Source organism: Micromys minutus, assembly GCF_963924665.1.
Source record: "Micromys minutus genome assembly, chromosome: 5".
NCBI lineage: Eukaryota > Metazoa > Chordata > Mammalia > Rodentia > Muridae > Micromys > Micromys minutus.
Window position 1 is genome coordinate 86,970,188 of NC_137974.1, and position 12,074 is coordinate 86,982,261.

Below are 12,074 nucleotides of genomic sequence, written 5' to 3' on the forward strand. Positions count from 1 at the left end.
TGAGAAACATCTAAGGAAGTGCTCAACATCCTTAGCCATCAGGGAAATGCAAATCAAAACAACCCTGAGATTTTACCTCACACCAGTCAGATTGGCCAAGATCCAAAACTCAGATGATAATAGATGCTGGCGAGGATGTGGAGAAAGAGGAACACTTCTCCACTGTTGGTGGGGTTGTAAACTGACACAACCACTCTGGAAATCAGTCTGGCGGTTCCTCAGAAAAATGGACATAGTACTACCTGAAGACCCAGTTTTTCCACTTCTGGGCATTTACCCCAGAGAAGCTCCAACATACAACAACGATACATGCACCACAATGTTCATAGCAGTTCTATTTATAATAGCCAGAAGCTGGAAAGAACCCAGATGTCCTTCAGTAGATGAATAGATACAAAAATTGTGGTACATTTACACAATGGAGTACTACTCAGCTATCTGAAACAATGGCCTATTGAAATTCTCAAGAAAATGGATGCATCCAGAGAATATTATCCTGAGTGAGATAACCCAGTCACAAAAGAACAGACATAATATGTAGTCACTGATAATGGGACACTAACCCCAGAAAGTTCTGAACACCCAGAAACAATACACAGAGTGTGTGATGATCAAGAAAAAAAGCAAATAAAAAAAGAATATATTTTAATTAAAATAGAACTGTATCACATCCCCCTTTCCTTCCTACAGCCCCTCCCAGTTTTTCTGCATCTCCTCAAATTATTAACCTCTTTTCCTATATTATTGTTACATATATACATAAGTGTATGTATATGTACCCACAAATACTTAATTACAACCTTATAAAAATGTATTTGTATACTTTTATGCAAAAATGCTTAAAAATCTGGACATTTATCTTTGCTTTTTAAAATAAAGTTTAAAAAGAAAAGAAAGTGGGAGGTAGAGAAACCCTTTAGAAAGTACCAGAGTCTTGGGAGGTGAGAGAGACAGTGACCTTAGATGAAGTGCCCAACAGTGGGGAGAGGGACCTCTAAGTAGATAGACAGGGCCTCAAGAGAAGGGTCAGGGTTACCAACCCACAGTCAAAAGAAGTGTTCCTGTCGAAAAGAACTGCAAGGACAAAAATGGGGATGAGACTGAGGGAAAGGAGGTGCAGTGACTGGCCCACCTGAGGATCCTTGTGGAGACACCAAGCCCTGACACTATCACTAATGCTATGATGTCCTTACAGACAGGAGCCTGCCGTGGCTCTGAGAGGCTCGACCAGCAGCTGACTGAGACAGATGCAGATACTTATACCCAACCATTTTACTGAGGTTGGGGACTGCTGTGGTTGAATTAGGGGAAGGATAGGAGAGGAAGAAGAAGAAGAGGAGGAGGAGGAGGAGGAGGATGAGGAGGAGGAGAAATGGAATGAGAAACTGTGGGAGTAGGGCCTGAGAGTGAGGATGGATTGCAAATAAACTTTTTAAAAAATCTTTCAAAGAAAATGAGGCCCTGAATTAAAGAACACATAATGCAGAACCCTGTGGGTTCTTCTCACTAAACAGCCCGTGCATTTCTCCTACGGAAGGTGGAAGGCTTATAGTTCAGTTGTATAAAAGCTCAGTACAGAGTTGTATTTGCACACAGAAATGTAACCCATGACCCTAGTACACTTTCTCTACTTCAAACTAAAGTTTACTCTGTTTCTATGTTTGTTACCACTGGCTATCTTTCATTTTAGGTAAAGTATATAAGGACTAGAAAGTACAATGGAACATCAAAAATTCAATACACTTTTTATATATTAACTTGAGCATAATGAAAGGCAATAAGTCACTTGCATTGTTAAGGGACAATGCAAGAAGCATAACTCCCCCAATAAAAACCACAACCAGCACCATTAGCCTCCCAGACATTCTAATGAGAATACAGATAGTTAACAATATCAAAGAAAATGCTTTAAAAATACCAGAACTCAAATCACAGAGGAAACTTGGTACACCTGTGTCCAGGTTGAGGCCACAATCTCTGGGCCTTACCCTTTCTTTGCTGTGAGCATCTTTTCAAATAATTAGGTATAAAACAATATTGGCACATGAAATTATTTCTGTCCTTAATGTTAATATGCTTTACCAAAACTTGGGTCACAGCCTGGAACAGAAAGGAACCACCTGCCCTCCAGAACTTAACTTCATTTACATTGAATTTTCCCAGCCAGCTAAGTAACTGAACAATTAGTTGACACTAACTTGTGAAACTCAGCTCATAAAATGATTTCTATTTGTACTCTTACTAAAGGTACTGTTTCCAGTGTTTAGAGACACAGCTGATGACACATCATCTTCTACCAATGAGACAGACACAATTTCAACGGAAAAAAACTGTTTAGAATCTGCTGCTACTCTCTGAGAAAAGCTTACTCCCTGTGATGGATAGCTAGTCTTGGTTGTCAGCTTGACTGTATCTGGAACTAACTAAAGCCTAAAAGTGGAGGACACACCTGTGAGAAATTTTTCTTTAATTCAAAGTAGAAAGATCCACTTTTAGTGCAGACCCTTGAGGTAAAGATCTTGTCCTGGGAAGATAGACCTTAGCCTGGAACTTGAGGTAGGAAGACACACCTTTAATTCAGATCCTTTGAACTGGGAAAACCTACCTCTAAGCAGGGCCACACCTTCTGTCAGAAACCTACATAAGGACAAGGAAGAAGGAAGCCTTAACCTGTCCTGTTTGAGTCCTTTACTGGCATTAGTAGAGCTGACTTCTTCAGATTCCAGTGTATGCTAAAGACATCCAGTCTCATGGACGGAACTATGAGATTCTTGTGCCCTCTCTCTCTCCTTCCTTATATACATATAGATATGTGTGTATATATGTGTACATATATATATACATATACAGAATATATATGTATATGAAAAGACTGATAATTTCCTATCAGCCTCAGGGCACTGAGTAACTCCTCTCCTCCAGGGGAAAGAATGCTCCAATCTTATCCAGCCACAGTCCCTGGAATGTCTCCAGGGCACCAAACAGCCCTTCCTCCCAAGAAGAAATGTCCCAACCTTATCTAGACACCCACTCCCATTCTGGCACAGTTTAGCCCCTGGAGTGTGGGCTGAGAACCCCAACAAAACTCAAGTCGGTAGCAGCCAATCATCTTAAAAGTCAAATGACCCCACCAATGCTTGCATGCCTAATCACCACTGCTATAGCCCGCCCTTTACAAAATGTATAAAAACTGTACTAATGGGGAGCTTGGGGCTGCCTCTCCTCTGGATGTAACTCACCCCAGTGCACTGGACTAATAAACCTCTTGCTTTTACATCAATCAATCTCTCATCTCATTTATGGGAGCCTCGTTTTTTTTTCTTATATAGAAAATATATGTCTATATATTCTATAAGTTGCATTAACCTGTGTGTATATATATATAGATGTATAGACATATGTATGTGTGTGTGTGTGTGTGTATTGTGTGTGTGTGTGTGTGTGTGTGTATGGACATGGAAGTTGTGTAACTCTGTGTATATACATACTCTATAAATTGTGTTACTCTGACTAATCATCTGCCTTTCATATTTGTTGGCCTGGGGATGGAAAAAAAAGAGAGACAGAAAGTCTTTAAGAGGGAGCATGTACTTAATTCAGGTCATTAAGAGCAATTTTTTAAAGACCTTGTGAGTGAAATGACTCAGACAGTTGTAGCAAATATGATAGGATTTCTGTGAACCACTACTTAAAATCAGTAGTATTTCTTTTAACTTGCCAGTTAATAGAAGGTACAAAGAACCACCTTAGGCTAATGTAATTAAAAAGAAAACATTGCAGGCATAGTATATAACCATACTCCAATGCTGATGGAACTCTCCCAAGTTTTTGAGATCCTGGGACTCACCTTACACTTTCTTTCTTCTTTCTTTCTTTTTCTTTATTTCTTTCTTTCTTTCTTTTTCATTTTTATTCAGGCAAATTTATTTCTAATAGTCTTGAGGACTTCAGATTTCAAGAACATTTGAGGAGAGTCCAGGCTGACTCCAGTATGGCAGGTCATTCCATGCTGACAGAGCACCCAAGAGCATGCCACACTGCCACACACATGAGCAAAGCTTAAACCGGTCCCTGAAACATTGATCACTCCTAAGTAGATTACTGATATTGTTTTCATAGATCAAAGGTTTGCAAATGTTTTAGTATCCTCTAAGATTCATAGGCAGTTGCTATGTCTTCTCTTCTTCCTCCTCCTGCTCTTCCTCCTTCTCTTCCTCTTTACCGTTGAAGTCATCCTCTATCCCTGTAGTTTCACTCCAAGAATACTTAAGCCATTGTAGGAATGTCACTAACGTCTTCCTTTACTGCAAATATGTTCAGCTGGTGTGGGAGAAGTTCCGTGGGCTGTATCACGGAAGTGAACCGAGGCCATCTCCATAAGACAGCATTGGGGCCTTAACAAGGGCTTGTATTTGAAACTATAACCTAATTGTAGGATGTAGGTCACTGCAGAGCAACTTCCAGATGTACACAGTACTCTATATGTATCTAGGTTTCTGAGTCCTGCTTGGCCATTTGGAAGGGATGGCACGACACAGTTCTTGCCCCGGAGCAGAACCAGCTGGTCTGCTGTTCCAGTATTTCTTATTAGGAGTTGTCGGAATCTTTAGGAAATACTTAAATATCCGAATTCAGGCCACATGAGGTCTTTTGAATCAGATGCTTAAGGATAACCTGTATGTGTAGTTGAAAACTCTCCCCAGGTCATTTTAACAGACAATCTAATTGACAAGCAGACAAGTGTCCCCTTCAGCCTTCTCACCCACACAGCCTAGTTCCCTTGTCATCTGAGGACATGGCCAGATGAAGAAATAAGATACATTTGTCTACTACGAAGGCTAATTTCCCCAGCTAGGGGCAGAACAGGAGCCAGAAAAATTCCAAATGCAAGTTGATTCTATCATATAAAATTCTGGAGCAAAACTGAAGAGCTGAAAGGAGAGTTCAGCTCTTACCTAAGGCTTGCTTCTGCCAGAGAAAATAACAACTCACCAGCATGCTTCCCTGCCAAGGGTCTCCCTCCACACAGTCACTCCTGTGCTCTCTCTCTAGGGTCTTCCGGGACTCATCCTGGGCATGTTTGTAACTCAGCTGTGATGATCACTAGCCCCACTTCCTTCTCATACACAGAATGTAGACTATTTGAGCATCCGATTAGCATTGCAGCTGCGCAATGCCCTTGGCTAGCTTTGTTTGTGGCCTTCACCTGGGACCCCTGATCCTCCTCATTTTCCTCCCCCTCCTCTTCTTTTTGCTGTAGCCTTGCATCTAAATATAAATCACTTTGATAATTTTCAACAGCAAAAGATTTCCACTTATTCTAAAATATACTTTTATTTTCTTTACAACGGAGCCTGTTTTCAGGTCTCATTTTGCTTCATTATGTTAAAAAAAATTTTTTGTTGAAAAATATAAGTTTTTGCTTTGAACAAATTCAGGGTTTTCTCAAATATTTCCCCATGATATATACATACATACATACATACATACATACATACATACATACATACATATATATATATATATATATATATATATATATATATATAAAATCACTGTCTGAAAGTTTCCTAGCAGGGACAACCTTGTTCCTATATAGAAATATTTTCAAGTGATTAATGTTAAAATAGAAATAAACCATACCAAGTGTGTGTGACATTTGTTTCTTCTGATGTTTTTGAGGAATCTCATAAGACTTTTGTTTACAATAAAAGCACCCTTTCCCATTAACACAGCGATCTTGGATAACCTCATCAGCTATAATCCTATCCAATATACCTCAAGAAGGAGCCCGTGATCCCATTTAAACCTTAGTAACCCTTCAAAGGAAGGAATTGAGAATCCACCAGAATTACGTCTTTGTAAACACAACAAAGGGTACTTCTCTCTTGAGACGCTGACATCACTGTCTTAAAAAAAATTTATTTATTCACTTTACATTCCAGTATCCGCCCCCTCTTCTCCCCTCACACAGGTCCTTCCCCCGTTTTCTCCTCCCCAGTTCCTCTGAGAAGTGGAAGCCCTCCCTGGTTACAAACCCACACACATATCAAGTCACTGCGTGACTAGGCTCATCTCTCCCACTGAGGTGAGACAAGTCAGCCAGGTTAGGGGAACAGGATCCACAGACAAGCAAGGGTCAGGGACAGCCCCCTTCCCCGTTGTTGGGGTACCCAGAGGAAAACCAAGCTGCTTGACTGCTGCACGTGTGCAGGGGGCCTAGGTCCAGCCCGTGTCTGCCCTTGGGTGGTTCCAGATTGACTCTGTTGGTCTTCCTGTGGGGTCCCTGTCCCTCCAGGGTTCTCAACCCTTCTCCCAACTCTTCCACAAGACTCCCCGAGCTCACCCTTCTGTTTGGATTACTCTTTGGTTTGGTCTTCTCATAATGCCCCATTTTTTCTGGATGTTTTGTGTTAGAAACATTTTAATTTGGCGTTTTCTTTGACTGGTGTGTGAATTTCTTCTCTGGTGTCTTCTCTATGCCTGAGACTCTCTCTTCCACCTCCTGCCTTCTGCTGGTGACACTTGCATCTGTCGTTTCCGGTCTCTTCCTGGGGTTTTCATCTCCGGGATTTCCTCAGCTTGTCTTCTCTTGCTTGCTCCTATTTCTGATTTCAGGGCTTGAACGGTTTTCTTCATTTCTTTCACCGGTTTGGTTGTATTTTCCTGTATTCTTTGTTTTATTTATTGCCTCTTTAAGAGCCTCTCTTTGTTTGGTTGTATTTGTCTTTATTTCTTTAGGGGGGTTACTTATTTTCTCTTTAAAGCTATAATCTTCCTAAGATTAGATTTAAGGTCACTTTCCTGCAACTCGGGTGTGCTTGGATATTCAGGCCTCGCTGTAGGGGGAGAGCTGGGTTCTGGTCACGCCATGTAGCCCTGGCTTTTGTTCATTATGGTCTTGCACTGGCCTTTAGCCATCTGGTGGTTCCTGGGGCTACCAAGCCTGGTGGTCCCTGATGGGTGCAGGCCTCCAGGCCACCAAGATGGCCTCAGCTTGCTCCATGGCCATCCTCATCCGGTTTGCTTGCTGTCACCAATGTTGTTACATTTCTTTTAGACTCTTGAGTCTTTCTATACACTTAAAAAATTATTTTTAAATTATATGTCTGTGTATGTTTGCTTATTAATGCAGGTTCTCTCAAGGCCAGAAGAGGCTGTACACTCTATAACCAGTGAAAGATACACAGTTGTACACTGCCCAGACCAAGGTGCTGAGAGCCACCCCGTGAAAGCACGCATGCTCAGGACCTTTGTCCAACAGTACTTAGCGTTACGTCTCTGAAGAACTCTAGCAGCATCAGATCCTCTGTCCAAAGCAGACTCAAACCTCTTTGAGAAGCAGATTTGGATGGCACTGGGTTTGCCCTAGAGGGACTTCAGGGCAGTGTAGTATCAGAAAAACCTCTCTGTACACCCTAAGCTTCCTCTAGCTCGTACCCCATCATACCGTGTGTGCTGTAGCTGGAGGTAGCCTGCCGATTCGAGATTCAGTAACAAGAGATGTAGTCTCGAGCTTTGGGGAGACCAAGCTCAGCCTCAGGAGACACTGGCAAAAGCACTCTGCCTGCTTCAGAACCTCTTCTCTCCTTAGCATGAAGTTCATGTTCTCGCGACTTTCAGTTTCTTCTATTAAATTTGGGTCCTGGTATGATTAATTTCATAAACCCTCCATTTGCCTGGCAAATCAATTTCCTTATGGTGTGAAAATACTGCTTTGAGAGACCTCACCAGTATAGGAGACTGAGAATCCTGCAGGCAAGATCTCCTTGCCTTCCTGTCACCCACTCCCCTTTCTGCCAACCTAACTCTCAGAAGAACTGTCCATCCCCAACTCCAACATCTGAGCTGTCTGGACCCCTGTGTTCTCATCCCTCTCCATCCGTGCAAGCTCATGTCACTCTAGGTCCCCATCATGCCACCTCTGCTCCTAGGGTCCACACCCTGCCAGATGCTGCATCCCACCTCCTGTGTGACAACTATGGGACTCCCTCTCAGCATCTGTTAGAAGATATCTGAGCAAAGCTTGCCAGTCCCAGGCATGGTAACAGGAACCAGAGAGGCCACACAGTACCGTAAAAAACTGGCCTTGGGAAGGAGGAGATCAACTGGTGTGGCTGTCTGTCCCTTTGGCTTTAAGACCATCCGTCAGACAAGGACTGGTTCCTGGTTTCTTGTAAAGCGCCAGGATGAGCAGGTATCAGAGTTTATGGAGTTTGGACCTGGCTAGCTGTGGAAAAGACACTAAAGGACAAAGTCGTTTCTATGTATTCCATACCTGACTAGTTAGTAACAGAAAGGAGGCAGTCAGCGAGATTGAATGGGCCAAGGTGAAGCCAGTTGTAGGAAGCCAATAAGGCTGTCTGGCTGTCCTGAACGTTCTACCCCAGACAACTCTATGGGAGAAAAGCATATTCTTTAACTCTGAAGCACATGTTCACCTTCTTGTAGCCTCTGTGCCTTGTTTGGAATCCACACAGAATGTGATCTCTACATCCTGCTCTAGTCCTGGCGATCTGGACCTGATCTACACTGTGTACCAAGTTTCTCCACCCTCAGCCTTAGTTCAGTGGGCTATAGTGTGTAGTTTTGAGAAAACAATCCGCCCTAAACTGGCTATGCGCTGATATCGGCAGTCTCTGCTCCTAGCCCAATGCATAGCCTGAGACTGAGACAGAGAATTTGAGTTTCTTCTAGCCAACGCCTCTCCCACCAATGCTGGCTCTGCCTCTCCAGAGCTCCGAGATAGCTCTCTTGGTCCCTGTGACCAGCTGCGGGTGTACTCTACTGCGGTTACTTCTCCCCCTGGAACTCGGTCCTTGCCCAACCTTCCCATTCCAAAGTTCCTTGTCCAATCTTTCGTTCCAAAGCCTTGGCTGAATTCCACCCCAGTTACGCTCTTTCCCTCTGGTCCACCTGAGTCTCCTCAAATGGAAACACCAATCTTAGTTTAAAATCAACAGATGATGCCACCTCCGGGCGCAGAATCTATTGTCCTAAATTCATCAACTATTCTATGTTGGAAATCTTCCCGTGGCAGAAGCCACCACCAGGTCTCTAACAGTTCTCCATCTTCTTGCTTCCTCTCCCTCTCCATCTAGATGTAAAAAAAAAAAAAAAAAAAAAAAAAAAAAAAAAAAAAAAACGGGGGGGGGGGGGGAGTGGATTCTTTCCTCTGGCATTCTTTCTTCCTCTCTGTGACCCAGAAGGTCCAATTCCTCTTTTCACCCAAGGATTAGCTTCTTGTCACCTTTATTAACCAATCAATTAATTAGGGGGAAATTCCACTACAGTGGGCCTCTGCTATTTTTTAAGTTACTGAAGCCAGAAGCTGCAGGCCTCTGGACCCATTGACACTTGTTGCTAAAAGCAGGTGAGGGAGGGAATTAGGTAAAGGATTTATTACTAATGCTCTCTTATCCAGCCAGGTAGCCTGGAGCCCCTTACTGACTTGGGTGGTTAACTCTTTGTAAACCAGAAAAGAAAGGAGGAGTCACACAGAACACACACACTGGATGAAACTGAAAACGACTACAACACCTTTTATGGCTTTTAGCTTCTTATAGCTTTTACACAAAAAGTTATATATGTAAAAAACAAATACCTTACCTACTTGATGAATCATCATTTGTTGTGACTTTGTAGAAATGCTCCAAAGAACTTCAGGTAGTGTTCTGGCAGTTTCTCACTGCCTTGACTTACTCTGGCTGATTGGAAGAGCCTCCTGACTTCTGCACTGAGCTGCCGTTGCTGGTTATTGAACGGTGTATGTGAGTGTACTGAGCCACCATGATTCACGTCAACTGAACTGCTGATATTCTGACAAGATAGATTGGACTCACCCCAAATAACTACTTCTAACCAGATCCACATCCCTTTTCCCCTATTAACCTTTCCTTTCCACTGCCTCTGGTGGGCGGTAGACTAGAACACAGGGAAAGCAGTTAAGTACACTTATTAAAATAGGTTTTGAAAAATATAAGCCTACATTGACCACCAACATGGAAGTAACCTTCTGAATTCTCTCAAGGAAATCAGAATGGTTTAAACATTGTTTATAATATGGAACCCCTGTGAAGCTCTGACCACTCCTTCCTTCAAACGGAATGCAGAACACTGGAAATGGAGTGTGTGCTCAAAGACTTATGCTCACAGGAAGCAGGAGTCTCAGGACATTGCATTTGTCTTCAGACCTGGACACGGTACTGCTACAGTGTTAGGAGCCTGAAACTAAAGCAGAAACCCCTTTCAAAGAAACCTGGTCAGTCTGGCCTCAACTATCTGCATTTCTAGCCCCACTCTCAACATAGACCGGTCTCTGTTAAAGCAGTCACTTTTACTTCCCATACTCCAGGATGGTCTCTCTCCATGAAGCATCTCGCAGAAGCAGCGTGGTCTGCTTGGTAGACTGCTATGCCCAATACAAACATGCTGAGTGGACATCATAACCACAGTTAACCAATGAGAAAAGAGAACTAACAATTTGTTAAAAACAAATACTTAAACTAAACACAACATAAAAAGAACCACCATAGTAAAAAGGCTATTTCTCAGGGGGAGGTGAGGGCTGGCTGCGGGGCAGGTAAAGCTGCTGTATTGAAATCAGGGAATAGTTCTGTCAGGACATCAGACTGGTGCTGTCTGATGAGCAGATGTAAGAGAGATGCCTTCTCTAAGGAGGTAGATCAAGGGTGAGATGTGTGAAAAGGCTGTTGTGTCGGCTGACATGGTGAGACACAGGTTCTGCCACTGCTAGCAGGTGTACTGACTGGGCTGCTGATGTCACATTTGGTTCCAATAGCAGAACTTTCTGGTGGACTTTGGGCTCTTTGTCACTGGTGCACAAGGTGGTTCTAGCCGCACTTTCAGTGATGGAAACCACACTTCAATCTCTGAATCTTCAGATGTGTGATTCTCTAGATCTAAGGATGGAGACAAATCTGCAGCTGAGGTAGGTTTGTGAAGAAAGGGAAAAGGCAGTGGGGGTGTAAGAGTCAAGATCCCCAAGATGAGATCTCCTTTCAGCCTTTCCAAAGACAAAGGAGACCATGTCTGCTGGGAGTCTTGACCATGTCCTACAAAAGGTCATGTGACCAGGCCAGGGTCGAGTGACAGCTCCTGCAACCAGGAACCCTTCAAGCCTCTCCCAGCACACCATGTACTGAACCTCACACACAAGGTCTCAAATACCTGAGTCTTCTTTATCCTTTCTCTCTGACTCACTGGATTCTTGCTGCAACTTCATGAGAAGCATATGGACTCGAACATTCAGATCTGAGTAAGGCATGTTCACAATCAAGTAGGTCTTCAGCTTTTTCAGAATGGACAGGTCTGAGGTCTGGCAAAACTCCTCAGGGCATTTGTCTATCCATGTGTCCAGGAAAGAACAGAGGGTGCTGGGGAGAGGGGATGAACAACACAGTCAATGGCCAGACCTTTCCTTCTCCAACACTCCAGTGGCTTCTGCCTACAGGGAGGATGGCAAGGAAGACATCCAGTCCTATGCAGATGAGAACTGTGAGCAGGGCTGTGAGGTCATAGTAAGCAGGGAGCCTCACACAAGTCATTGCCAGCCTCTAGTGGAGAACAGCTGAGCAAGCCTCCTGGCATGGCCTAGTATGTGGATATAGTGTCACAGTGGCACTTGAGGCCCCAGACTTCCCCTTCACACCTCTTGCAAGAACCATGCCCATTTAATTCTCATCCTGCAGGCACTGCTTGGACAACAGTATGGTACTAAGGAAGAATGAGACCAAAGTTTTGGCTGTTTCTTACCCTAGGAACCCAGATAACACCATACTGGACACCCAAATGCTTCTTCTTGCTGCAAAGCCCACTTACCGCTTTACATATTCATCCTCTCCACAATCTGGGCGGAAGTATGCATACCTAGAAGAGATAAGATGTCACTTGTAAAATCCCAGGTCCCCACCTAAAAGACATCTAGGGGGCAAGAATCAAAATACAGAACCTAGATGTTCTGTCTGCTCTCAGAATTATCAGTTCACCTGCATACAGTAGGCACTTCAAAGATGTGTGAACACAAATGTCTTTATTCAGACATATCAGTGATC